The sequence below is a fragment of the Monodelphis domestica genome, chromosome 1 (genome assembly GCF_027887165.1).
Source record: "Monodelphis domestica isolate mMonDom1 chromosome 1, mMonDom1.pri, whole genome shotgun sequence".
Classification (NCBI taxonomy): Eukaryota; Metazoa; Chordata; class Mammalia; order Didelphimorphia; family Didelphidae; genus Monodelphis; species Monodelphis domestica.
Genome location: NC_077227.1, coordinates 228,743,590 through 228,768,362, shown reverse-complemented (window position 1 = coordinate 228,768,362; position 24,773 = coordinate 228,743,590). Strand labels below are relative to the sequence as shown.

At 36.7% G+C, this 24,773-nt stretch overlaps 1 long non-coding RNA gene across 1 annotated transcript in view; it reads right to left on the bottom strand.

Annotated features, from left to right (window-relative positions):
* Positions 1-748: 748 nt before the first annotated feature.
* LOC103106567 (uncharacterized) overlaps positions 749-24,773 on the bottom strand; it is a 46,993-nt gene continuing 22,968 nt past the window's right edge. The window contains exons 3-5 of the long non-coding RNA XR_457228.2: positions 18,380-18,546; positions 3,139-3,180; positions 749-954 (exon numbers count right to left, since the gene is read on the bottom strand). This is a non-coding gene — a long non-coding RNA (uncharacterized LOC103106567). The remainder of the gene's footprint in view (positions 955-3,138; positions 3,181-18,379; positions 18,547-24,773) is intronic.

The following is a 24,773-nucleotide window of genomic DNA, read 5'->3' as shown; positions in this document are numbered from 1 at the left end:
TTAATTTCCCCATCTATAAATGGCTATAATAGTACCTGCAGTACTTTACCTAGCAAAGCTGTTGTGAGAATCAAGTGAGGCAGGGATTTCTTAATCTTTTTGGGGGGTCATGGACCTGTAATAGGACCAGTGTGTCTCCGACATAGCTTCCTTCCTTCCACCCACAATTTGGGGAGGCTGCCTCTGGGACCTGATAAGTCTCCTTGATTGCCCTGGCTTCTCTGGTGCCATTTCATTATCTTCTCCCTCTCTGTACCAACCAATTTGGGGTAGGCCTACAACAAAGCTGGCCCTGAGACTTGGTAGCCCCTGGTTTCCTTCATGGCTGCTGCATTTTGGTCATCTAAGGGAATAGATAGTTCTGCCATGTGGATCTAGATTCCTTTTCCCTTGGTGGATTTCTGAAGCCCACACGAGTCACATCCTACCCTACTCTGCTAACCTAGATTTTCAAGTGGAAATTGGGAGAAGAGAAGGGACAATGTCAAGAGAAACTGTCACAGTATACTTGCTACATATCCTTGATGCGTTAGGGTTAAGTAAACCTCCTCATGTTAAATGTTCAGTCTTGCAAGTGCCTCATTTTGTCCCAGCATCTGTCCTGTCCTAAGAAAGTACTGATGTTAAGAGATAAACCATCAACAGACGCGTCTTGCAGTCTAGTGAAGCCTATTAACCCATCTCAAATTAATGTTTTTAAATGCATAAAATAAAATGCATAGAAAGTATGAAGAAAATTACATTGAAATAGTTTTCAAAATATTTTTTAATAAAACAAGTTTATAAATCCCAGAATAAGAATGCCTAAAAAAAGGTAATGGCTCTAAACCATTTTGTGTCCTCTCTTTTCTTGACTTCTTCTTTATCCTTCCAATCACTCAGGTTCAAAACGATGAAGTCATCTTCGACTCTTCACTTTCCACTCAACTCCATATCCATGCTCTTGTCTCCCACCTGGTTGGAATCCAAGTTCAGATTATTATCTTCTGAACTATTGCAATCACCTCTGACCAAATTGATCTCTCTGTTACCAGCCACTTTCCTTCCTGATCCATGTTCCTCATAGCTATCACAGTGATGTTCCTTTTTTTACCTTTTAAAAATAAATTCTGGGGGCAGTTGGGTAGCTCAGTGGATTGAGAGCCAGGCCTAGAGATGGGAGGTCCTGTGTTCAAATCTGACCTCAGACACTTCTCAGATGTGTGACCCTGGGCAAGTCACTGGACCCTCATTGACTAGGCCTTATCACTCTGCTGCCTTGGAGCCAATACACAGTATTGACTCCAAGATGGAAGTTAAGGGTTAAAAAAAAATTTTTTTTAAATAAAAATAAATTTTATTGATATACTTTGTCTTTATGTCACCACTATTTCCCAAGGTATACCCCTCCCCCAACTCTTTAGAGAGTCATTCCTTATAATAGAGAATTTAAAAAGAGGAAAAAGTAGTCAGTAGTGAGTCCAAACTTACCAACACATCAAAAAAAGCCTGGCCTTACCCTCAAAGTTCCACACCTATCATCTCATACTTTTGCCTTTTCAGTTCTAATCTCTGGAGCCAAACTAAGTCATAATAACTTCATAGCATTCAATTTCCATTGTTTGGTTGTTGCTTTTATTTCCATTTACCTTGTTAAAGTCATTGTATTTTTCTGGTTCTATTTATTTCACATTGCATTTGGTTCATATAAATATTTCCTTGCTTCTCTGTATTAATTAGAGTAGTTATTTCTTAGAGCACAGTAATAATATTCCAGTACAGTCATATACCACAACTTGTTTAGCCATTATCCAGTCAGTGGACATATATTTTTGCTTCTAGTTTTTTGCTACCACAAAGAGTTTGGTGTATGTGCCGGCTTTCTTTTTATTATTGACCTTTCTGGGGTATGTTCATTAGAAAAGGAATCTTTAGGTCAAAGGGCATGGGCATTTTATTTCCTATTAACATTCCTAAACACAGGTTTGATCATGTCATATCCCTGTTCAAGAAACTCCAGGGGCTCTCCATTTGCCCTAGGATTAAATACAAATGCCTGTTCAGCTTTAAAAGCCCTTCATAATGTGTCCCAAGGTGCCATAACTGAATTAAAAAATTTATCCTTCTAGACATACTACCTATTACTCCCCTTACCACTCTTTGATAGCGGTGAGGAACATGGGATGGGAAGGTAAGTCGCTGGTCATTTTGTTGTCCTTTAAACAATGCATCCTATTGCGGATGTTCATGCATTTACTCAGGCGGCCCTCCTGCCTGAAGGGCACTTGCCTCATCATAGCCCACCCGGACAATTCTTCCACCTCTCAGCTCAAGCACCACTCCTGACATGAGGCTCTGCCAGAGCCTTCCAGGTGTTAGAACTTTCCCTTCTGAAATTACCTTTCATATCCTTTATTTCGTATATATTTTGTGTCTACTTAAAAAGGCAGCTTGGAATTATAGTAGATCGATCATTAGACCTGGAGTCAGAAAGGCCTAAACTATAAAGTAGCCTCAGAAACTTCCTAGCTATGTGACACTGGGCATTTCGATCTCTGCTACCTCAGTTTCCTCTCTGTAAAATGAGCATAATAATAGCGCCTGCCTCCAAAGGCTGTGAGAATAAAATGAGATAATATTTATGAAGTGCTTTGCAATCCTTAAAGTGAAACAGAAATGTAATAATAATAATGACTATATGCTGTTCATTATTATTATTATTATATTTTTGTTCTTACATGTTATTTTCTCCAATGGAATGTCAACTCATTGAGACTGTCTTATTTTTACTGTTGTATCTTTAGCTTCCTAGCACCACATAGTTAATAAAGACTTGCTGATTCACTGATTGATTAACTGAGCTATTAACATTAATAGTAACTCTAAATAGTTGACATAGGGGAAAGCAGTCATAAAAAATATAATTACAGTCACATTGTACTCCAATGGACAGAGGACAAAAGTCTATGCCTTTACAAGGGGGAACCAGTTTCCTCAAGGTACATATAGGGAGAGATGAGCAGGTCACACACCCTTTCCTGCTATAAAGGGTTATTAGAAAGAAGGATAATGTTACCATAATTAGAGAGGTGGGACAGAAACTATTAGAACAGGAAGGCTGCAATTGCTGCCAAAAACTTTAATCCGCTCAAAGCTTACCTGTGGGGAAAAGCAAGGAGAGCAGTGGCCCCTGACATGGTCCTTTAAAAAAAACAAAAACCAAAAAAAATTTATTTATTTATTTAATTTTGAATATTTTTCCATGGTTACATGATTCATGTTCTTTCCCTCCCCTCCTCCTTCCCCTCTCCCATAGCCAATGAGCAATTCAACGGGGTTTTACATGTATCATTGATCAAGACGTATTTTCGTATTATTATTATTTGCTGTAGAGTGATCTTTTAGAGTCTACATCCCCAAACATATCCCCATCAAATCATGACATGGTCTTTCTTAAATTGTCCCTTTATAATGTAAGGATAATGCTTTAGTGTGTTGATTGGGATAGAGGCAGGATAAGAAAACCCAGTGAAATATCTTTCTGGCAAGATGGTGCAGCTCTGAGGAGTTGGGTTATCTTGGTAGCTTTCTGACTTTCTCTGAGTTTATATTGCCTTCTAACCATTTCAAATAACCTTTGAATCCTTCAGCACCTTATTCTTATAGGGCTCTTCTTGACGTTCCCAAACTAGGAATTAGCCCTTCATGCCTACCACTCCATTTTCATCCTTCTCAGGAGATGATCTCATCTTTTATTTTACACAGAAGATAGAAGATGTCATGAACTCTCTTACTACTCATCTTTGAAACACTTTTATTGACTCACCTATCTTCTTTTCCTTATTCCTGAAATAGCCTTCCTCCCTCTCAAAATCAACCCTTCCACTTATGCTATTGATCTTACTCATCTCATCTTCTCAACTAACTTATTCCACTATTTATTCTTTTTCTCGCACTCTTCAAACTACTAACTCCATGTCTGCCTGCTGCCTACAAATATCTGTCCCTTAATCCTGGTATCTCTTCAAGCTATTGTCCCCCATCATTACTCCTCTTTACTTCTAAACTCCTTGGAAGAATAGTAGTCTCTTCACCCACTTCACCAAAGCTCATTTTTTTCTCTGGCTTCTGACTCTACCAATTCTAATAAAACTTTCCTCTCAAAGGTCACCAAAAGACTTCTTAACTACTAGATTTAATGGCACTTTCCCAGTCTTCATCCTTCTTGTCTTTTCTTTGTATTTGTATTTCTTTTTATTTGTCTTTATATTTGACCACCTCTTCCTAGATACACTACTCCCTTGGCTTCTATATGTAATTTTATTCTCTCTTGGTTTTCCTTCTTTTTTACTGATCCTTCTTGGTCTCTCTGCTACCTCCAAACATAGGTTTCTTTCAGAATTCTTTCCTAGTCCCTTTCCTGACACTCTCTCCATTCTGTGAAAATTTCATCAGCTTTCATGGCTTACATCATGATCTCTACACAAATGAATCCCAAACTTATAGAGCCTATCTTGAACTCCAGTTCCTTGTATCAAACTAACAGCCCCATTGGTCGTCTTTACCTAGATGTCCTATGGATTCCTAAAACTCTTATTTCCCCCTAAACCTATCCCTCTTCCAAATTTTCCTATTTCTATCTATGCAAGCAAGCAGCATCGTATAGTAAGGAGAATCTTAGAAGTGGAGTCAGAAAAAACATTGGGTTTAAAACAGCCTCCAACACTTACTAACTCTATGACTAGGGGCAGAACAACTTAACCTCACTGAAATTAAATGTCCTTATCTATAAACTTTGAGTTAATAATAATAATTACATTATATACTTCACAGGGTTAAAAATACCTTGTAAGCCTTAAAGAGTTCCATAAAAGTTTATTGTGGGGGCGGCTAGGTGGCTTAGTGGATTGATTTCCAGACCTAGAGATGAGAGATCCTGGGTTCAAATCTTTCCTTAGGCACTTCCTAACTGTGTGACCCTGGGCAAGTCACTTAACTCCCATTGCCTTACCAGTCTTCTGCCTTAGAACCAATACATGGTATTGATTCTAAGACAGAGAGTAAGTGTTTTTCAAAAACAGAAAAAAGTTTATTATTCTTTTTATTGATGATATCATCACTTACTCAAGCTCAAAACCTTAGGGTCATATAGTCTTCTCTTTCCCTTAAATTCAATGAGTGCCAATTACTGCTGATTCCACTTTTGCAAGAGTTCTCATATTTGTCCCCTTTTTCCACTCACTTTGCCATGAGTCCCTCGCCTCCTCTTGCCTGATTATAATAACATCTTAACTGGTTAAGGAGGTTAAAGTAGGGAATCATACCTGCCAAAATGATCTTCCTAATGTACATGTCATATCACTCTTCTGCTCAAAAACTTTCATTTGCTTCCCCTCAACCACAGTAAAATAGAATCTGAGAAGCTGAAAGAAACTCAGAGGCCATCTAATCTAGTCCAGCCTATATCTGAACAGGAATGGTCTCTACAACAATTCCCACAAGTGGTCATCCATCCTTCATTAAAAGACCTTCAATAAGGGAGAACCTACTACCTCCAGAGGCAGTCTATTCCACTTTTGGATAACTCTAATCTTGAGCAATTTAATGACTAAATCTGTTTAGTCTAAGTTTCCATCCATTTTTCCTCATTCCCTTTGTGGCTGAACAGAACACATTGGATCTCTGTTCTATGGTCATTATATACCTGAAGACAGCTTAATTGTTCCCCCAAATCTTCCCATCTCCACATTAAATCTCTAGTTCCTTCTATGATTTTTCCTTATCCTTATATGGTCTGTTCTCCAGACTTCTTGCCATCCTTTTTACTCTCTTTGTATCCTTTATTTCTTGAAACTGAATACCCTGACAGATGTTCTCTAAACATATCTTCCCCATCTTGTTATTGTGAAGCAGATTTTTGGAACCCTAATACAGGACTTATATTTCATCTTATTAGATTTGACATATATCAAATCTACCAAGACCTTTTTGAAAGTAAATTCTATCATCTAATATATTATTTGTCCCTCCCAGCTTCTTACAATCTGAAAATTTGATACATATATCATCTGTCCCTTCAAAAAAGCCACTGATTAAAAAAAAAAAAGTTGAACAGGAGAAGACCACAGACAGGTTCTTGGGACTCTTTACTAGAGATTTTCCTTCATGCTATAAATAACCCATTAATTATATCCTTAGTCCAGTCATTCAACCAGATCTGAATCCACCTAACCCATCCCATCCTCTTACCTCTACTAAAGGGTTAACGTAGGAGATTTTATCAAATGGTCTGCTGAAATCTACATAAACCTTTCCTACAAGTGTTTCATAATCCTATCAAAAAAGGAAATGAGTTAGTATAACATGAACTGCTCTTGATCAAGATATGTTAGCTTATACTAATAATTGCTTCCCTTTCTAAATTCTCACAAATCATCCTTTTGATGCTCTAGAATTTTGCTAGGAATCAAAATTAAACTTGACAATCTATAGTTTGCACACCCCAAATCATTTCTCTCTTGGGAAAATTTGTGTATAACTCATTCTCCTCTAGCCTTGTGACACTTTTTCCAATTTTTTTTTTTACAAAATACTGAGGTCCATAGAAATTGCAGTCTTGTAGTCTTAGTCTAGAATTATGTTCCTCTTGTCTTGCCACATATCCTTGCTTTCAGCTTCATGAGAACAATGAACAACTTTTGTTTCATCCTTTCTTAGTTGAAAGCCCATTATTATTGGAAGATAAAACATAAGCAAGTCACCTTATGTCTTAAAATTTAATTCTTCCCCCAACACATTTTTATTTGTTTCATTAATATTTCTCAATTATGTGTAAATTTTAAAAACATTTTTAAAACTTTTGAATTCCAAATTCTCTCTCACACTCTTCTTCCCTCCACTTGAAGAAGGCAAGCAATTTGATATAGATTGTACATGTGAAGTCATGTAAAATCTATTTTCATATTATTCATATTGTGAAAGAAAACACAGACTCAAAAAATAAAAATAAAGTTTAATAAATATGCTTTGTTCTGTATTCAGGCTTTGTCAGTTCTTTTTCTGGAGGCTGGATAGCTTTTTTCATCATAAGTCCATTGGAATTGTCTTAGATAATTGCATTGATCAAAACAGCTGTCTATTTACTGTTAACTAATGTTACAATATTGTTGTTACTGTGTACAATGATCTCCTAGTTCTGCTCACTTCACTTTGCAGCAGTTCATATAAGTCTTCCCACTTTTTTCTGAAACCATCCTGCTCATCATTTCTTCTAGCACAATAGTATTCCACAATTTGTTCTACCATCTCCCAATTGATGGGCATTCTCTCCATGTCCAATATTTTGCCACCACAAAAAAGCTGCTATAAATATTTTTGTATCTTTTTCTTTCATCTCTTTTGAGTAGAGATTTAGTAGTGTTAGTGCTGGGTCAAAGGGTAGAGTTCCAAATTGCTCTCCAGAGGCTGGTTTTAAACTTTTCAAAGGCTGATTTTAAACTCTTCCAAGTTTACAAGTCTACTAACAGTGCATTAGAGTCCCGATTTTTCCATATCCCTTGTAATATTTATCATTTTCCTTTTCTATCTTATTAGCCAATCTGTTGGAGGTGAGGTAATATTTTAGATTTGTTTTTAATTTGCATTTCTCTAATCAACTAATGACAGAGCATTTTTTCATATCAGTATACTTTTGAGTTTTTCTGAAAACTGCCTATTTATATTCTTGGGCCATTTATACTTGGTAAATGACTCATATTCTTATAATTTTGATTCAGTTCTCTATATATTTGAGAAATGAAGGCTTTGTTAGAGACACTTCCTGCAAAAAAAAAAATCTGCACCTCTAATTCCTGCTTTCCTTTTAATCTTGGCATCATTTTATTTGTGCAAAAATGTCTTAATTTAATGTAGTCAAAATTATCCATTTTCTATCTTGTAAAGCTTTCTATCTCATTTGGTCATAAATTCTTTCCTTATCTAACAGATAAAATTTTCCATGCTCCTTTAATTTGCTTAGGATATCAGTCTTTGTGTCTAAATCGGGTACCTATTTTGACCTTATCTTAGAATATGAGATGTTGGTCTGCACCTAGTTTTTGACAATCTGCTTTCCAGTTTTCCCAGCAATTTTTGACAAATAGTGTATTCTTGCCTTAAAAGTTTGGATTTATGAGTTTTTCAAACACTAGATTACTATGGCATTTATTACTATGTATTGTGTACTTAATCCATTCTACTGATGTATTACTCTATTTCTGCTATTACCAGATTATTTTGATGATGATCACTTTGTAATATAGTTTAAAATCTGGAACTGCTAGGCCATCTTCTTTCACACCTTTTTTTCATTATTTCCCTTGATATTTTTGACCTTGTGTTCTTCCAGGTAAATTTCATTATTATTTTTTCCAAATCTATAAAATACTTTTTAGTATTGCTTTGGCTACTAGATTGGAAATCTATAGCCAAGGCAAATTCAAGAATTATCATTTTATTATGTTGGCTTAGCCTACTCATGAGCAAGTATATTTCTCCAATTGTTTAGAGCTGACTTTGTTTGAAAACTGTTTTGCAATTGTGTTCTGGTAGTTCTTGAATTTGCCTTGGCTAGCAGATTCCCAAGTATTTTAATACTCTCTGCAGTTACTTTAGATGGAATTTCTCTATCTCTTTCTGTTGAGCATTGCTGGTAATATACAGAAATACTGATGACTTATGTGGGCTTATTTTATATCATGTAACTTTATTGAAGTTGTTAATTATTTCAATTGTTTTCTTGGTTGATTTTTTAGGATTCTCTGAGTATACCATCAGACTGTCTAGAAAGAGTTATAGTTTTGTTTCCTCATTGCCTATTCTAATTCATTCAATTTCTTTTTCTTTATTTCTACAGCCAGTATTTCTAGTACAAATATTGAATAATAATAGTGATAATGAGCATCCTTGCTTCCTCTCTGATCTCATTGGAAAGGTTTCTAGCTTATTCCCACTACAGATATTGCTTGCTGATGATTTCAGACTGATACTATTTATCATCTTAAGGAAAGCTCCATTTATTCCCATGCTTCTCATGTTTTTAATAGGAATGAATATTGTATTTTGTCAAAAACTTTTTTGGCATTTATTGACATATTCATGATTTTTATTGTTTTTGTTCTTGATAAGGTCAGTTATGCTGACTATTTTCCCAATATTGAACCAGTCCTGCATTCCTAGTACAAATGCCACCTAGTCTTACTATATGATCTTTGTTATATATTGCTGTAATCTCCTTGATAATGTTTTTTATTTAAATTTTTGTTATCAGTATTCATTAAGGAAATTGTTCTGTAGTCTTCTTCCTCTGTTTTTGTTCTTCCTAGTTTAGGTATCAACACTATATTTGTGTTGTAAGAGAAATTTTGTAGGACTCCTTCTTTACCCATTTTCCCAAATAGATTATATAGTATTAGAACTGAATGTTCTTTAAATGTTTGGTAAAATTCACTTATGAATCCACCTGGCCCTTGGAATTTTTTCTTAGAAGTTCATTAATGACTTGTTTAATTTCTTTTTCTGAGATGGGATCATTTAAGTACTTTATTTTCCCTTTTTGTCAACTGGGCAATTTATGTAATATTCATCTATTTTACTTAGATTGTCATATTTATTGGCATATAATTGGGCAAAATAACTCTTAATGATTGCTTTAATTTCCTCTTCATTGGTGTTAAATTCACATTTTTCATTTTTGATACTGGCTGTTTGATTTTCTTCTTTCTTTAAAAAAAAATCAAATTAACCAGTGATTTACCTAGTTTATTATTGTTGTTGTTGTTTTCATAAAACAAACCCCTAACTTTATTTGTTAGTTCAATAGTTTTCTTTGAATTTTATTAATTTCTCCTTTGATTGTCAGGATTTCCCAAAATGATGTTTAATCAGGGATTTTTTATTTGTTCTTTTTCTAGGCTCTAAAAATTATATGTCCAATTCATTGATTTTTTTCTTTCTCCATCTTGTTGATGTGTGTAGAAATATAAAATTTCCCCTAAATACTTCTTTGGCTGTATCCCATAAATTTTGGTAGGTTATCTGATCATTGTCATTGTCTTTAATGAGATTATTGCTAGTTTCTATGATTTGTTCTTTACCCACTAATTGTAAAGGATAGATTATTAGATTAGTTTCTAATTAAGTTTTTGTTGAATGTAATTTTATTGCATTATGGTCTGAAAAGGATGTATTTAAAATTTCTGCATTTCTGCATTTGATATAGAGTTTCTATGCCCCAATACATGTTTGGTTTTTATAAAGTGCCATGTACAGCCAAGGAAAAGGTATACTCTTTGTATTCCCATTCAGTTTTCTCCAAAGTTCTATCTTAACTAAGTTTTCCAAAATTCTATTTATCTCTTTAACTTCTTTATTGCTTTCTTTATGGTTAAATGGATCTAGTTTTGAGAGAGGAAATTGAGGTCCCCCATTAGCATAGTTTTATTATTTCCTTTTGTAACTCATTTAATTTTTCCTACAAGAATTTGGATGCTAGGACATGTTTTTTTTTTAACTTTATATTACTTTATTTTCTATGGTACCTTTTAGCAAAATGTATTTTCCCTCATCTCTTTTTGCTTTTGCTTTGTCTGAGGTCATAATTGCTATTGTTTAGTAGTTTTTTGGTTGTGTTTGACTCTTTGTGACTCCATTTGGGTTTTCTTGGCAAAGATACTGAAATAGTTTGCCATTTCCTCCTCAGTTAATTTTACAGATGAAGAATCTGAGGCAAACAGGGTTAAGTGATCTGCCTAGGATCACACAGCCAGTAACAATATAAAGCTGGATTTGCACTCAGAAAGATGAGTCTTCCTGACTCCAGGTCCAGCATTCTAACCAGTGGGTCACCTATCTGTCCAGTCATTATTGTTACCTTGGCTTTTGTTTTCACCTCAGCTGAAGCATCGTAGATTTTGCCCCTTATTTTTTTTTTCTGTGTGTATCTTTCTGTTTCAAGTATGTTTCTTAGAAATAACATTTTATTAGATTCTGGTTTGTAATCTATACTACCTTTTGCTTCTGTTTTATGGGTGAGTTCATTTCATTGACATTCACAGTTATGATTACTGTGTATTTCTCTCCATCTTATTTTTTCCTATTTATCCATTCTCTCTCAATCTGTCTCTGTCTCTCTGTCTCTGTCTTTCTGTCTTTCTGGCTGACTCTCTATTTCTTTTCCCTCCTCAAAAACCTGTTTTGCTTCTGACCACTATTTCCCTTTATTTGCCCTCCCTCCTCTCCAACTTCCCTCTTGGGTAAAATAGATTTCAATACCCAACTGAATGTGCCTGTTACTTCCTCTCTGAGCCAATTCCAATGAGAGTAGGGTAATTTAATTCTTAATACCTTTCTATCCCTTTTGGGCTGACTTGACCTGTAACATTTTAAGACATAGGATTCTATTTCTCCTTTCTCTGAACCCTTTGATATATGCTCATCTGAACTGGTCTCTGTAGCATTTTACGCTGTTGACTACTTTCTCCTCCTAGCTCTCTCTTCTTTGGTAGTTTTTATAGCTTAAAAGGCATTAAGACTTTTGGGACACCTTATATATGGTTGGTGTAAATAGGCTATAGAATATTACTAACAATAACATATAAAATGATTGGCAAAAAATTCTACACCCAAATGCTCTTCCTTCTCAACTCCATTTTCTGGTTTTCCTGGCTTCTTTCAAGTTCCAACTAAAGTCTGATCTTCTATAGGAAGACCTTATCTACCTCTCTTAATTCTAGTGCTTTTCTGCTTTTAATTATTTCCTATTTTTCCTATATATAACTTGTTTGTATATACAGGTATCCCTTCCACATCTTGACTTTCCCCATTGTGGTTTCAAAATATCTGGAGTTGACATAATAAATTAAATGGGAAATTTTTTATAGTTTTGTGGAAGCCAGAGACAACACACAAAGTCCAGCAGAAGACACAGAAAAAGTTTGGAAACTCAGTAATGTTTAAAATAAAAGTATAGTATTGTATGATATCAACATATTTTTTACTTAACACTGACCTACATATAGCCCATGACCAAATACTTAAACCAAATTTTACATTAAGATACTATAAATCCCCCATGCCAGAAAAAGAAACAATTCAGACTTCTCTGGTACAAAAGGAGGATGGAAACATTTTATGCAGATTTTCCAGATCCCAGTAGCCCCTCAACCCCCTAATCCCTGCAATGTGGAAGAGATACCTAGATTTGTTTTCTTGTTGCCTCCCCTATTAGATTTTGAGCTCCTCGAGGGCAAGGACTATCTTTTACCTTTCTTAATATCTCCAATGCTTAGTTTAGTGCATGGTATATAGTAGGCAGTTAATAAAATGTTTATTGATCCATTGACAGAACAAAAGGAAGGGCCTCCTGCCTAGGATATACCTGTGAATATCCTATATGGGGAATTTATGGAAAAGTAGGAGAAGAATCACAGGGAGGAAAAAGGTATGGGTGGGTATATATAATCTGTTGGCTATGGAGGGAAGGAAACGGGGCAAAAAGCACCTACTCTGTGCCAGGCACTATATGAAACACTTCATATGTTATTTCATTTGGACCTCATTATAACCCTACAAATAGGTGCTATTATCCTCATTCTACAGTTGAAGAAACTGAGGCAAGAGTTAACTGATTTGCTCTGGGTCACATAGCTAGTAAATATCTAAAGTCAAATTTGAACTATTTCCACAAGATCATGACATTTGAAGTATCAAAGCAACTCTGGCCCCTAACACAGTGCCTGGCATATAATAGATTCTTTAAAAAGTTTACTGAATTAAATTATTGTGTTCACCCCAAGCAAACATCTTTGAAGGATCAAAGATCTGCCAAAAGATAGTGGAGAGATGTATGGCATGTATAAATAGACCACAGCATGTTATCCACAGTAAATTGCATGCAAGATGCAATGTAAAAGGAAGTGGGTCAATCAGGAAACAAGAGCAAGAGATAACAGATGGATAGCCAGCATGCTGCATCAAAGCACTATATAAATGAAACTGATAATGATGACAACGCATCTTGTCTCCCTTACCAAGAGAGTCTCCTTGAAGGTAGGGGCTGTGCTAGCCCTCACAGTGCCCAGCACAGTGCTGGGCACACAAGAGATGCTCAAGAGATACTTCTTGTTTTCAACCCTCAAGTTAATATTTTTCGTATTCATTTACTCTTTTTGGCACATTTCAGGATATATTTGTGGAGTGTCTGGCACTGGGCTTGGCTCAGTAAAAACTGGAGTATTCTCTCTCTGCTGTTTTTCAATTCCAGTTCAAGCCAGGCAGGCATTTTAAGAAACTGCATTGAAGATGTGCTGCAGACTTAACTATTAGATGTAAAGGTAAAGAGAAGGAAGGGGCAGCTTGCTCCTACAAACCAAATGTAAAGGAGGAGGCAGAGGCAGAGTGTTTCATTCAGTGTAGGTGTGACTGCAGCTAATGAGTCAGCCTGCTTTTGCTGACCTTAGAGCAGAACTGAGACAGACTTAATTTTTTTAGTGCCATGTCCTGCAGGAAACCAAGGATTAAGTGCCTCACATTGCTTATTCTGAGCTATTGAAATTAGAGGCATAAACTATCTCCAGCTGTCTGTTAACAACTCAGCCTCATTTATCAGCACAGCAACCCAGAATAATTTCTTTTTTAAAAAATAATTATTAAATTTTCTTTTTCTGTTACAAGAGTTTGTATCTTTCTTTTTTCTTCCTCCAAGCAAATTTCCTAATAATTCTCTTCTCACATCTGCAGTTTACCCAGATGAGATGGAAACTATAAGAAAGAGTTAGTCCTTTCGGGAAGTACCAATTAATTTTGCCCCTAACGCAGACCATTTTATCACTTGACTATTTCTTCTTCTTAGCAGTCAGGCTGTTATTGTTCAGCCCCATCTTTTCCTTCTAGAATTGCTTTATGTAACAGTATATGAATAGAGGTTATTTCTAAGAAATTAATCCAACTGTACCTTAAAACCTACTAAAGGAAGTGGTGGATTTGTTCAGGAAATAGATCATTTCTTGCTGGGGGTGGGGCTAGGAAGGACAGACTCAAAAAAGAATATAGGAGTTGTGACTTTGTTACTGGCCCCATAGATATGTATATATGTATATATACACATGTAATATATGATATATAATGGTCTGCTTCATCATACATATATTATAATTAGCATTGAATAATATTACCAGTAACATATATAGCTTATCAGCAAATATATGTATATTAAATCTACTGTACATATTCACATAAAATATGTCCATCTTCATACACATATATGCCTATACACAAGTGCACACACACACATACACATATGGACTACAGCTAATCAGGAGGGAAAAAATGGACCTCATTCCCAGGTTTTACTTCTATCCCTGTGCCTGTTCCTCTTCCTAGCATTTGCATGGAAAAGAAAAAGACTCATAATATATAAAAACATAGCATCAAACAATATATATAGTCGGCAACATATATATATATATATAGCTAGCTAACAAATATATGTATATTGCATATATGTGATATACATTTTAATCATATATGTACATACATGTGTATATGTTTATCAACAATGTAGTTAGCAGGAGGAAGATAATGACCTCATTTCCCATACTTAGTTTTGCTCTTAGGACTTTCCTCCTTCCTATTATTTGTATGGGAAAAAGAAGAAGAAATTTGGAGCTGAGAATCCTAGTGAGGAAGGGCTTGAATCTAGAGAGCACTAGGCAATTTTAGGGAACACAAACTCTTAACTGATGCTGACTATGTGTAATGTAGCAACTGGATAGTAAACAGGGAGCTATGAGGAATTTCTAACCCTAAGTCAGAGTGAAATTTTCTCTTTAGAAGAGAAAAAGTCTCTCTAAATCCTACCTTTGACACTTATTGGCTATGTGACACTGGGCAAGTCACTCAACTTTTCAGTGCCCTCAGGCAACTCTTTTAAAGTATAAGATGTAGAACACATGAAATAAGAGATCCAGATCAAAAAAAAAAAAGGGACAGAGTGAGTTGATAGAGGCTAAAAAATAGCACTAGTCAGATGGGATTGTGCTATGTTCCAAAACGTTTGGCTCCCATGAATCATCTATTATAGTCAAATGGTTCAAAACAGACAAAGATATTCTTATAGAAGGGGAAAAATCTCTCTAGTCCCATGACTAGTTGTATGAAAGCTCCACTTTTCTAAAAGAGACATATGAAAAGGCCTCTGGGCTCCAAGTTAAAGGCAGCCCCCATTCCACCTCATAGGAGGGCAAGGTGGGATCTCAGCTAAAGACTCCATTTTAAGTCTGGACCTGAAAACAAAGAGAACTTCCAAAACCTTGTACCCAGTCCTGCCAAAGTCTTACATGGCAGTAATTGGCAGTAACCTCAGGACCAGGAGGACACATCAATTGGTGGCCACATGAGGCCAGCAGAGAACAACTGACCAAATCTACATACCATATGCCATAGAGAGACTATATCCAACCTATTATGGACAATCGATTATGAAGGGGTAGAGGTGGTAGGGAAGGAGTAGGGAGAAGCAGAGTAATGACATTACTAGAATAACTTATGACTCTACAAAATCAAGGGGATGAGTTCACCCTCCCAAGGTATGTCCTGTCATGTGTTTTCTATGAATGCCTTTCCATATGTGTTCCTTACCAAAATTCACTTTTTCTCCTTTGGAAGCACATGAAAAACCTTGTTTTCAGTTTCTTTATTAATATTAAGAAACAGCATATCTGTGGTCTAAAAACAACCACCACTACCACAACAAACTCTTTCCAGACTTTCCTGTGTGAAACTAGGATTTTTCCTAGTTTCCTAGTTTTTCCTAGAAAAAAGATTTTTCTTAGCAAAATGGGCAAGGTTGGTAACCAATATTTAGATCAATGACTATCTCTTGCCTTATCTACCCTTGAAATATTCAACCCATCTAAGAGCAAATCTCCTCCCTGCTTCAAACCTCTTCCTACTTCAATCCATTCTCCACACTGGTGCCCAAGTCAGCCAGTCAATCAATCAGTCAATAAATATTAAGTGCTTACTATGGCCCTAATTATGGACAGTCAGATGGTGCAGTGGATAAAGCATGGGGCCTGGAATCAGGAAGACTCATCTTAGTGAGTTCAAATCAGGCCTCAGACATTTACTAATTCTGTGACCCCAAACAACCCTGTTTGCCTCAGTTTCCCCATCTGCAAAATGAACTGGAGAAGGAAATGGCACACCACTCTAGTATCTTTGCCCCAAAAATGCCAAAATGCTGAACAAATTGTGGTATCTGTTGGTGATGGAATACTATTGTGCTCAAAGGAATAATGAACTGGAGGAATTCCATGTGAACTGGAAAGACCTCCAGGAATTGATGCAGAGTGAGAGGAGCAGAACTAGGAGAACATTGTACACAGAGACTGATACACTGTGGTACAATTGAATGTAATGGACTTTTCTACCAGCAGCCATGCAATGAACCAGGACAATTCTGAGGGACTTATAAGAAAGAATGCTATTCACATTCAGAGGAAAAACTGTGGGAGCAGAAACACAGAAGAAAAACAACTGGTTGATCACATGGGTTGATGGGGATAAGATTGGGGATGTAGACTCTAAATGATCAACCTAGTACAAATATATGGAAATAGGTCTTGATCAATGACACAAGTAAAACCCAGTGGAATTGCTCATTGGCTATAGGGGGAGGGGAACAAGAGGGGAGGGAAAGATCATGAATCATGTAACCATGGAAAAATATTCTAAACTATTAATTAAATTTAAAATTTCAATAAAAAAAATAAAATGCCAAAATGGGGTCATGAAGAGCTGGGCATGACTGAAACAAATGAACAACAATAACATGTGACAGGAAATGTACTATGTATTAGTGTAAAGAAAGACAAAAACACAGTCCATAGCCTCAGGGAACTTACTTTTTAAATAAAGTGGCCACATTCAAACTACTATGTACATGCATTAATAATTGGTGGTACATTCAAAAGATAGACAGGCCAACAGATAGATATGCACATACATACATATGTACATACATACATGGATTAACCCACACCAAGTAGATGGAAGGTAATCTCAGAAGGAAAGTACCACCAGGAAAGTCAGATAGTGAATTCTCCTGAGTTCCTGTTCATGCTGTTGAATTTACACTGTCTTAAGTTAATAAAATATTTATGCAACACCAAGTCTTTTATTCACTGTGTAAGAAGCTATTAAGATACAGAGATGAATGAGTCAGTTCTTGACTTTAAGGAACTCCCCAAATGAATACACCTAATGAAGATCACCCAACTGTGTTTTAGTAGATAAGTTCTGGGAAGCTGCCTGAACCACATTGGGGTTGAATGATTTGTCCAGGTCACACAGCTCATAAGTGTATAAGGTGGGATTTGAAGCCAGATCCTTATGACTCTAAGGACAGCACTCTTTTCACTAGGTATGCTGCCTCTAGGAGTGTGGCATGTATGCAAATAACTATAATAAAAGCTAGAATGAGATATGTCATAAGAGAGATATAAACAAAATGCTTTGGAAGTTCAGAGGAAGTGAGGAGTCACTTCTGGGCAGGGGCAACAGAAAAGGGCTTTGTGAGCAGGTCCTTAGAGAATGGTACTATTGGAGCAGTTAGTTAGTGCAGTGGATAGAGCTCCAAGCCTGGAATCAGAAGGATCTGAGTTCAAATTTGACCTCAGATACTTTCTCGCTGTATGACTTGAGTAAGTCACTTAACCCCAGTTGCCTAGCGCTTGCCCTTCTGTCTTAGAAGTGATATTAAGACAGAAGGTAAGAGTTAGAGAAATAATGAGAGAGAGCGAGAGAGAGAGAGAGAGAGAGAGAGAGAGAGAGAGAGAGAGAGAGAGAGAGAGAGAGAGAAAGGTAGTGTTTTTGACATGACTGCTTCTTTAGACTTTCAGTTCCTAGATTCCACACACATTTTCATAGCAATGTTCTAGAGACATCTGGGTTGCCATACATCACGGTATAGGAAGACCTGGGTTTCAGTCTTGTTTTGTCCAATTCCACTTATTCCCATAATGACCATATAATCTGGACAATTTACTTAACTTCTATTCCTCCAATCAACCTGACTAAGAAAGATTTGTAGAGAAGTAATTTATCTATAGAGGTAGAATTTTCCTCATTGTGACTTGCCCAAACTAAGGAAATCACAGGTTTTGTGTGTTGCTTTTTGTTTGTTTTTTAAAGACAGATTCTAGAGAGAGTACCCTTTGGAGTGATGGAGATATATCATGTGTAATATGATGGAAAAAGAAAGATTCGTAGTTGGTCAAAGTTGAAAGGGATCTAAGAAGTCATCTAGTCTAACACCATCATTTACATCAGAAGGGAACTGAACTCCAGAGAAGTCACTTACCTATAGTAACACGGTATGTGGTAGAGTCAGGTGTTTTGCTTGTAGATGTAGGGGTCATCTTTCCATCTTTTTCACTGATATCTGGGGAGTAGGTGGACTTGTCACATCTGCCAAGTTATAAAACCTATGTGGACATCCACCTACATCACCTCTCCATAGAGCAAGTCCTATTGATTTTGTGTGGAAAGAAGAAGATTGGAGATATTTGTAGCAAACAATCTATTCCAGCATGTTTTGTGTTTCTCATAGGAAGTCTTCAAATGCCTCTTTTATTGACTACCCATCTTTTTTAGTTGATTAGACTCTGATTTAGAACATATGTTGCCTTGGGTTGCATCTTAAGTTCCATTCTTATTCATAAGACATTATTCCATTCCTCCTTGCAGATTCTCCTTAGAGATCATGGAGTCTTAGACCATGGAGATAGCTAAAATTTATCACATACATAATTTCTATTTTGGAGAGCTCTGAAAAGCTATGAGAACTGGACATATGACATGAAAGGAGCAGCATTCACTTTGCATATACTTGTGCTTATTAAGTGTGCTCCTCTTATTTCTCCCCCGTAAAATGTAAGCCCCTTGAGGACAGGGACTGTTTTCACTTTTCTTTTTGTGTCCTTAGCAACTAGCTCAGTGTCTGGTCCATAGTGGACAATTTAGTCAAGACTTGATGAATTGAATCAAAGACAGAAGTTTTGAGTTGAGTGGAATAAAATTGAGGAAGCTCACCTCATGTGTCCTCGTTTCATTAAGGAAGAAGGCAAGGTCATCCCCGCTGAGCCTGGCAGGTTAGTGGGTTGTGCTGGGGGTGGTGGAGGGTGATTTGAAGTGAGAAAGGCTATTGTTTTTGTACAATTTCATAGGGAGAGATCCACAGAACCAGGACTAAAACAAAGACCTCAGTTCCTAATCTACTGTCTTTTCACTGTCACTTTTCATTTCTCCATGGGACCCAAACCAATATCTAGGCATAGTTGTCCAGAAACCACAGCTTTAGTTATAGAAATGTGTTTGTTTGCTTTTCATCAGAAAGTGCTTGGGAACCATTACTCAATTCTTTATGATGGAGCAGCTAGTTAATATAGTGGATAGAGTGCCAGTCTGGAGTTCAACTTGAGACACTAGCTACGGGACTTTGGCAAGTCACTTAACCTCTGTTTGCCTTCATTTCCCTATTTATAAAAAGGGCATAATAAACAACACCTTCCTCTTAGGGTTGTCATAAGAATCAAATGAGATAATGTTTTTTTTTACTAACTACATGTAATAATAAATTTCCACATAAATTTTCTAAAACTGGGATAATAATTGTAAAGTGCCTAGTACAGTGCCCAGCACATAGTAAGTGCTTATTTAAATGTTAGTTATTATTATTATTTTCTGCTTTTGAAATATTTTGACACTACAACCATATGAATATAAATATTGGGAAGATATCCTTTACTGACTTGGTTCCCTGCATTCTTTCCTTTTCAAGAATTCAGGTAATATATTCAGCCTGAGGATATCTCTAATTACTGGCTTCTGCTAACCTACGTTAACTCTTTTTCCCTGTAAAAATGAGATGGGAACCTTTATTAATACTTCTAGAATCTCCATTTTTACATCCCTAAGCCACCAAAATCAGATCAGCACATCTACCCTGGGGTAGGGAAGGGAGTCTCAGGATGAGGTTTCTCTACCATTACGTTGAGCAAATTCAGTAAATTACTAGTGACCTGAAGCATGGCAACTATTTCGAAGATTGCCTCATATGTTAATGGGCTGCTAAGTTTGTTTTTGGTAAATATCATTATCTTTCCTAAGGAGCACATTTAGTCATTACAACTACCAGTAAGCCTGGATTGTCAGAATACCTTCTCCATTTGCCCTGACTTTTTTTCAAATCCCACCCACTCATCATTCAATTATCCAGGGTAGGGATCCTCTCCTTTCTGTCTTTGTGTCTCCAGCACCTAGACCAGTAGCTGCCACATCGAGTCCTTAACAAATTCTTTAAGATTGCTTTATTGATTGGTTAAGGCCCAGATCAAATGCCATTCCTCCATGAAGCTTTTCTTTTCCTCTGAGTGCTCAGCACAGAGCCTGGTACATAGGAGGTCCTTCATAAATGTTGATTAACTTATTGATTGAACTACAATAGTAATTTTGTTGATATCTTAGAAAGCACTTAACCTTGCAGGAGACAACCTTGTGTTCCTATCCACTAAACTATAGTCTCCTTGAGAGCGGTGACTGTATCTTATTCATATTTGTATTTTCCTCCAGTGCTAAGCACAGGGCCTTGAATATAATAATATGGACAGTAAACATTTGTTGAAAGAGGGATGAATGAATATCATAGGCAAAAAAGAAAAAACAAAAACTAGAGAAAGATGCCCATTATGTTACAGTGGGGAAAATGCTAAATAGAGGAGTCAAGAGACTTGGATTCAGGTTTTATTTCTACCGTTCACTTTCTATATGACCTTGGACACCTCCCTTTTCTTCCCCCCAGTCCTCCCTTCTGTCATGAGGGAATTGAAGGGTATAGACAAGATGATTTTTAAAGGTCTGTCCAAGTTCTAACATTTTTTCATTCTAGGATCACTATAATCTAAACACAAAACTCAGTACTATTCCATCACATATAAGACAAAAAACAATCTCTTTGGATTTGGAATGCTGAGTTGCAGTGAGAGGGTAATAGAAGGTAATAGAAGAAAAAGAAATTGAGAGCAAAGGAAAGAAGGCTTTTAGCAAACAGGTATAGAACAAGACAAAAAAAAAAGACTCTGCCATCCATCCTCCCAAATGTGATCAGAAATAAATTCATGTTTCTCTCTGACCTAGATTTCAAAGGTAATAGGTTTAAAATATTGTAACTTTTGAAAGCTATCAGCATGTCCTACGCATGGATATGTCATTCCAGATAGCACATTGGTAAATGCTTTAGCTTGAGGGTATGAGAGTTTTTTTTTCTTTTGGTGGAATGGGAGGTAGATGTTTGGAGGAGGACAGGCAGTGATTTTTTTGTGCATCTTTACCCCTTCTAGAAAGTAATCTCAGCACCTGGGCAGGGGGAGCTTTATGAGGGCCCTTGAGTACCTGTAAGAAAGTCTAAATAGTTGTTCGTTTTAAGATGCATGAAGATTCTTTTTTAAAAAATAATATTTTATTTTTTCCTCTATTACATGTAAAAACAACTTTTAATATTCATTTACAAAAAGATTTGATTTCCAAATTCTCTCCCTTCTTCTGATTCTCTCTCCCTCACTTGTTCTCTCTTCTCCCTGCTGCTTAAGTTGGCAAGCAATCTGATATACATTTTACATGTGCAATCATATAAAACATTTTTCCATACTAGTTTTGTGGAAGAATTTTCAAACAGAAAAAAGAAGAAAGAAAATGAAATGTAGTGTTTCAGACTGCATTCAGAATCTAGTTTTTTCTTGGAGAGAAGATGGCATTTTTCACCAATGAATGAAGATTCTGTCTTTGTCCTATACCCTATCTCAATAACAAGTATATGTTGTTGCTGTCAAGTCCTTGCAGTCCTGTCCCCCAATTTGTGATCTCATTTTGGGGTTTTTCTGGCATAGATACTAGAGTGTTTTGCCATTTCCTTCTCCAGCTCATTTTACAGGTGAGAAACTGAAGCAAACAGAATTAAGTGACTTACCAGGGCCAGATTTCAACTTATTAAGATGAGTGTTCTTTATTCCAAGCCCAGTGCTCTATAGACTACATTACAGAGATGGAATACCAGGCCCCAGCCCTACCCCCACTAGACTGAGTGCCATACCACACCCCACCAGAGACCAACTACTGTGCCCCACATCCCCTTACCCCATAGGGGAGGGAGAAAGTGCTCCCATTGAACTGCTGGGCAAAGGGGCAAGTGATGAGAGGCACATGTGGAGAGTGGGAAGGGAGTGGCTTGAATGCTCTGCTCCCCTCCAACTCTGCCACCTGTGAGCTGCACACCTTACCCTCTGTGTGCTCCTATTGGACTGCTGGGCAGAGGGGTGGGTATGTGAAACAATGTCATCAGGCATGGTGGAGAGGGGGAAGGGAGAGTCCATCTGCCTTTCTAGTAATAAATTCAAGAGGGGGTTGGAGAGGAAGGAGGCCCATGTGCCCATAGAGAGTGCTCTCTGTGCCATCTTTGACACCCGTGCCATAGGATTGCCATTACTGGACTATACCAACTAGCTGCCCTGATTATAAGTCTATATTTAGCCCCATTATGAACATGAATCACATGATTCAGAGCTGAAAAGGATCTTGGAGAATATCTAGTCCAATTTTGCTTACCCATTGTTCCTTCCAGCAATACTAATTATAATCCATTCATTTCTTCCTGCCCATCTTGTGCAATTCTGGTCCACATCTTTCCAAAAGTTTTCCATTAAGGATTAGAAATTCCCTTTGTTTTTTCCTGTCATGGCAAAGATATCTGGCTGTACAGCTTTTTTTCTTGTTCTTGCCATGTGATCTGTGTATCCTCAATAGATAGAGTATTTATTAAGTACTAATATAATAAGAGGGAAGCGTGAACATGAATGGCATGGGTACTTCCTGAAGATTACATTCTAATGGAGTAATACAAGATGCATCCAACTAAATAAACACAAAGTTCTTTATAAATAAGGCTTCTAGGGAGGAGGTGGAAAAGTCTAGAGCATCAGCAGAGGAACAGAATGTGAAGTGACTGTGGATGATCTGGATACTTCATAAAGCTTTCATTCTAATGGGGCAATACAACATGTGTCTAAGAAAGTAAATACAAAGTACAAATATTGAAATGCAAAGTAATTTCAGAAGTAAAAGAATACTAATAATTGGGAAGATTAGGAAAAGCTTTATATAGGAAGTGGCCCCAGAGCTGTGCTTTTAAGGAATCTGAAGGACTCTCTGGGGTTGGTTAGGAAAGAATGCATTCCAAATATGAGAGACCACATATTCAAAGACACAGAGATGAGAGAGAGAATCTATGAGTAATTTAGAACAGAGGATGTATAAATATGAGCGTAGTATGAAATAAGACTAGAAATATAGATGAAAGGTAATTTGTTCAAGGCTTTAAATAGCAATCTAGAAATTTTGCATTTTGTCCCAGGGTACCATTGAAGAATTTTGAAGGAAGGTGTTTTGTGTGATATGGTCATAACTTTAATTTAGGAATATCAATTTGACACTTATATGGAAACTAGATTGTGGAGGAGAGAAACAAAAGACAAAGGCAAATTAGGAGAATGGGGCAAAAAGCCAGGGAGTTGCCATTAAAATAAACAAGGAAGTTTAGATGAAGGGTGAATGGGGGGGGGGGGATATATTGAATTCTCTTTTGAACATGTTGGGTTTAACATACCTAGGAGTTATCCATGCAGATAAGTCCAACATGTAAAGTGGTATGGGACTTGAGTTTAGTGGAGAAATTATGGTTGGATAAATAGATTTGGGAGATGCCTTCATAAAAATGTTCATAGAATGTAAAAACTTATGAGATTTCCAAAGCAGAGAGTATAAAGAGATCAGAGAAAATGAAGACAAAAACTTTTGAGGATGCTCACAATTAGTGAGTTGGAAGATCTAACTAATGATCTAACAAAGAACATTGAAAAGCAACCATCAGAAATATGGGAGAGCCAAGAGAAAAAGAGTGTAGTAGAGGAGGACAATCAGGTAGAATGAAGACTAACGGGGGAAACTCATTGAATTTAATAGTTTAGTTATTCTTATCTTGGGCGAGAGAGCAGTTTGACTTGAATGAGAGAGTTAAAAGTCAGATTGCAAGGGCCTGAGAAATGAATTGGAGGTGAGGGAGACAATGAATCCCTTTCTAGGAGTCTGATTGATAGAAACATGAAAGAAAAGAATTATGACTTGAAAGAATGTCAGGGTCATGGAGAAGATTTTTAAGGCTGAGGAAGACCTAGGTATGTTTGTGGATGGTAGAGGAGTGAATGCATCAAGAGAGATTGAAGGGGAAAGAGAAAAAAGGGGAAGAAAGGACAAACTTCTTTAAAAAATAAAAGAGTATAAGTGAAATAGTTTGTCTTTCCAAAGAAAAGACTTACTTCCTCATCAGGATAGGTCAGGGAGAGATGAAGCAAAAGGAGTTAATGAGAAATAAGAGATTGTAGTCAGAGAGATATTTATTTCAGGATTCTGGATCATGAAGGTAAAATAGTTATGGGAGATAGTCCAATCGAGGTTAAGAAATCCCTGTGAGTGGCTGAAGTGGAGTGAAGATGGAGATTATGGGAGTTTAGAGTCCTGATGAACTAAGAAGCCAGGGTGTTCAAAAGGCCATGGCCATGAATCCTTCAAGGATGAGGGCAGGGGTTGGACTGAAAAGGAGGACTCTGAGACAAGTGCCACCAGACTTCTTGAGAAAGAAAGGAGAA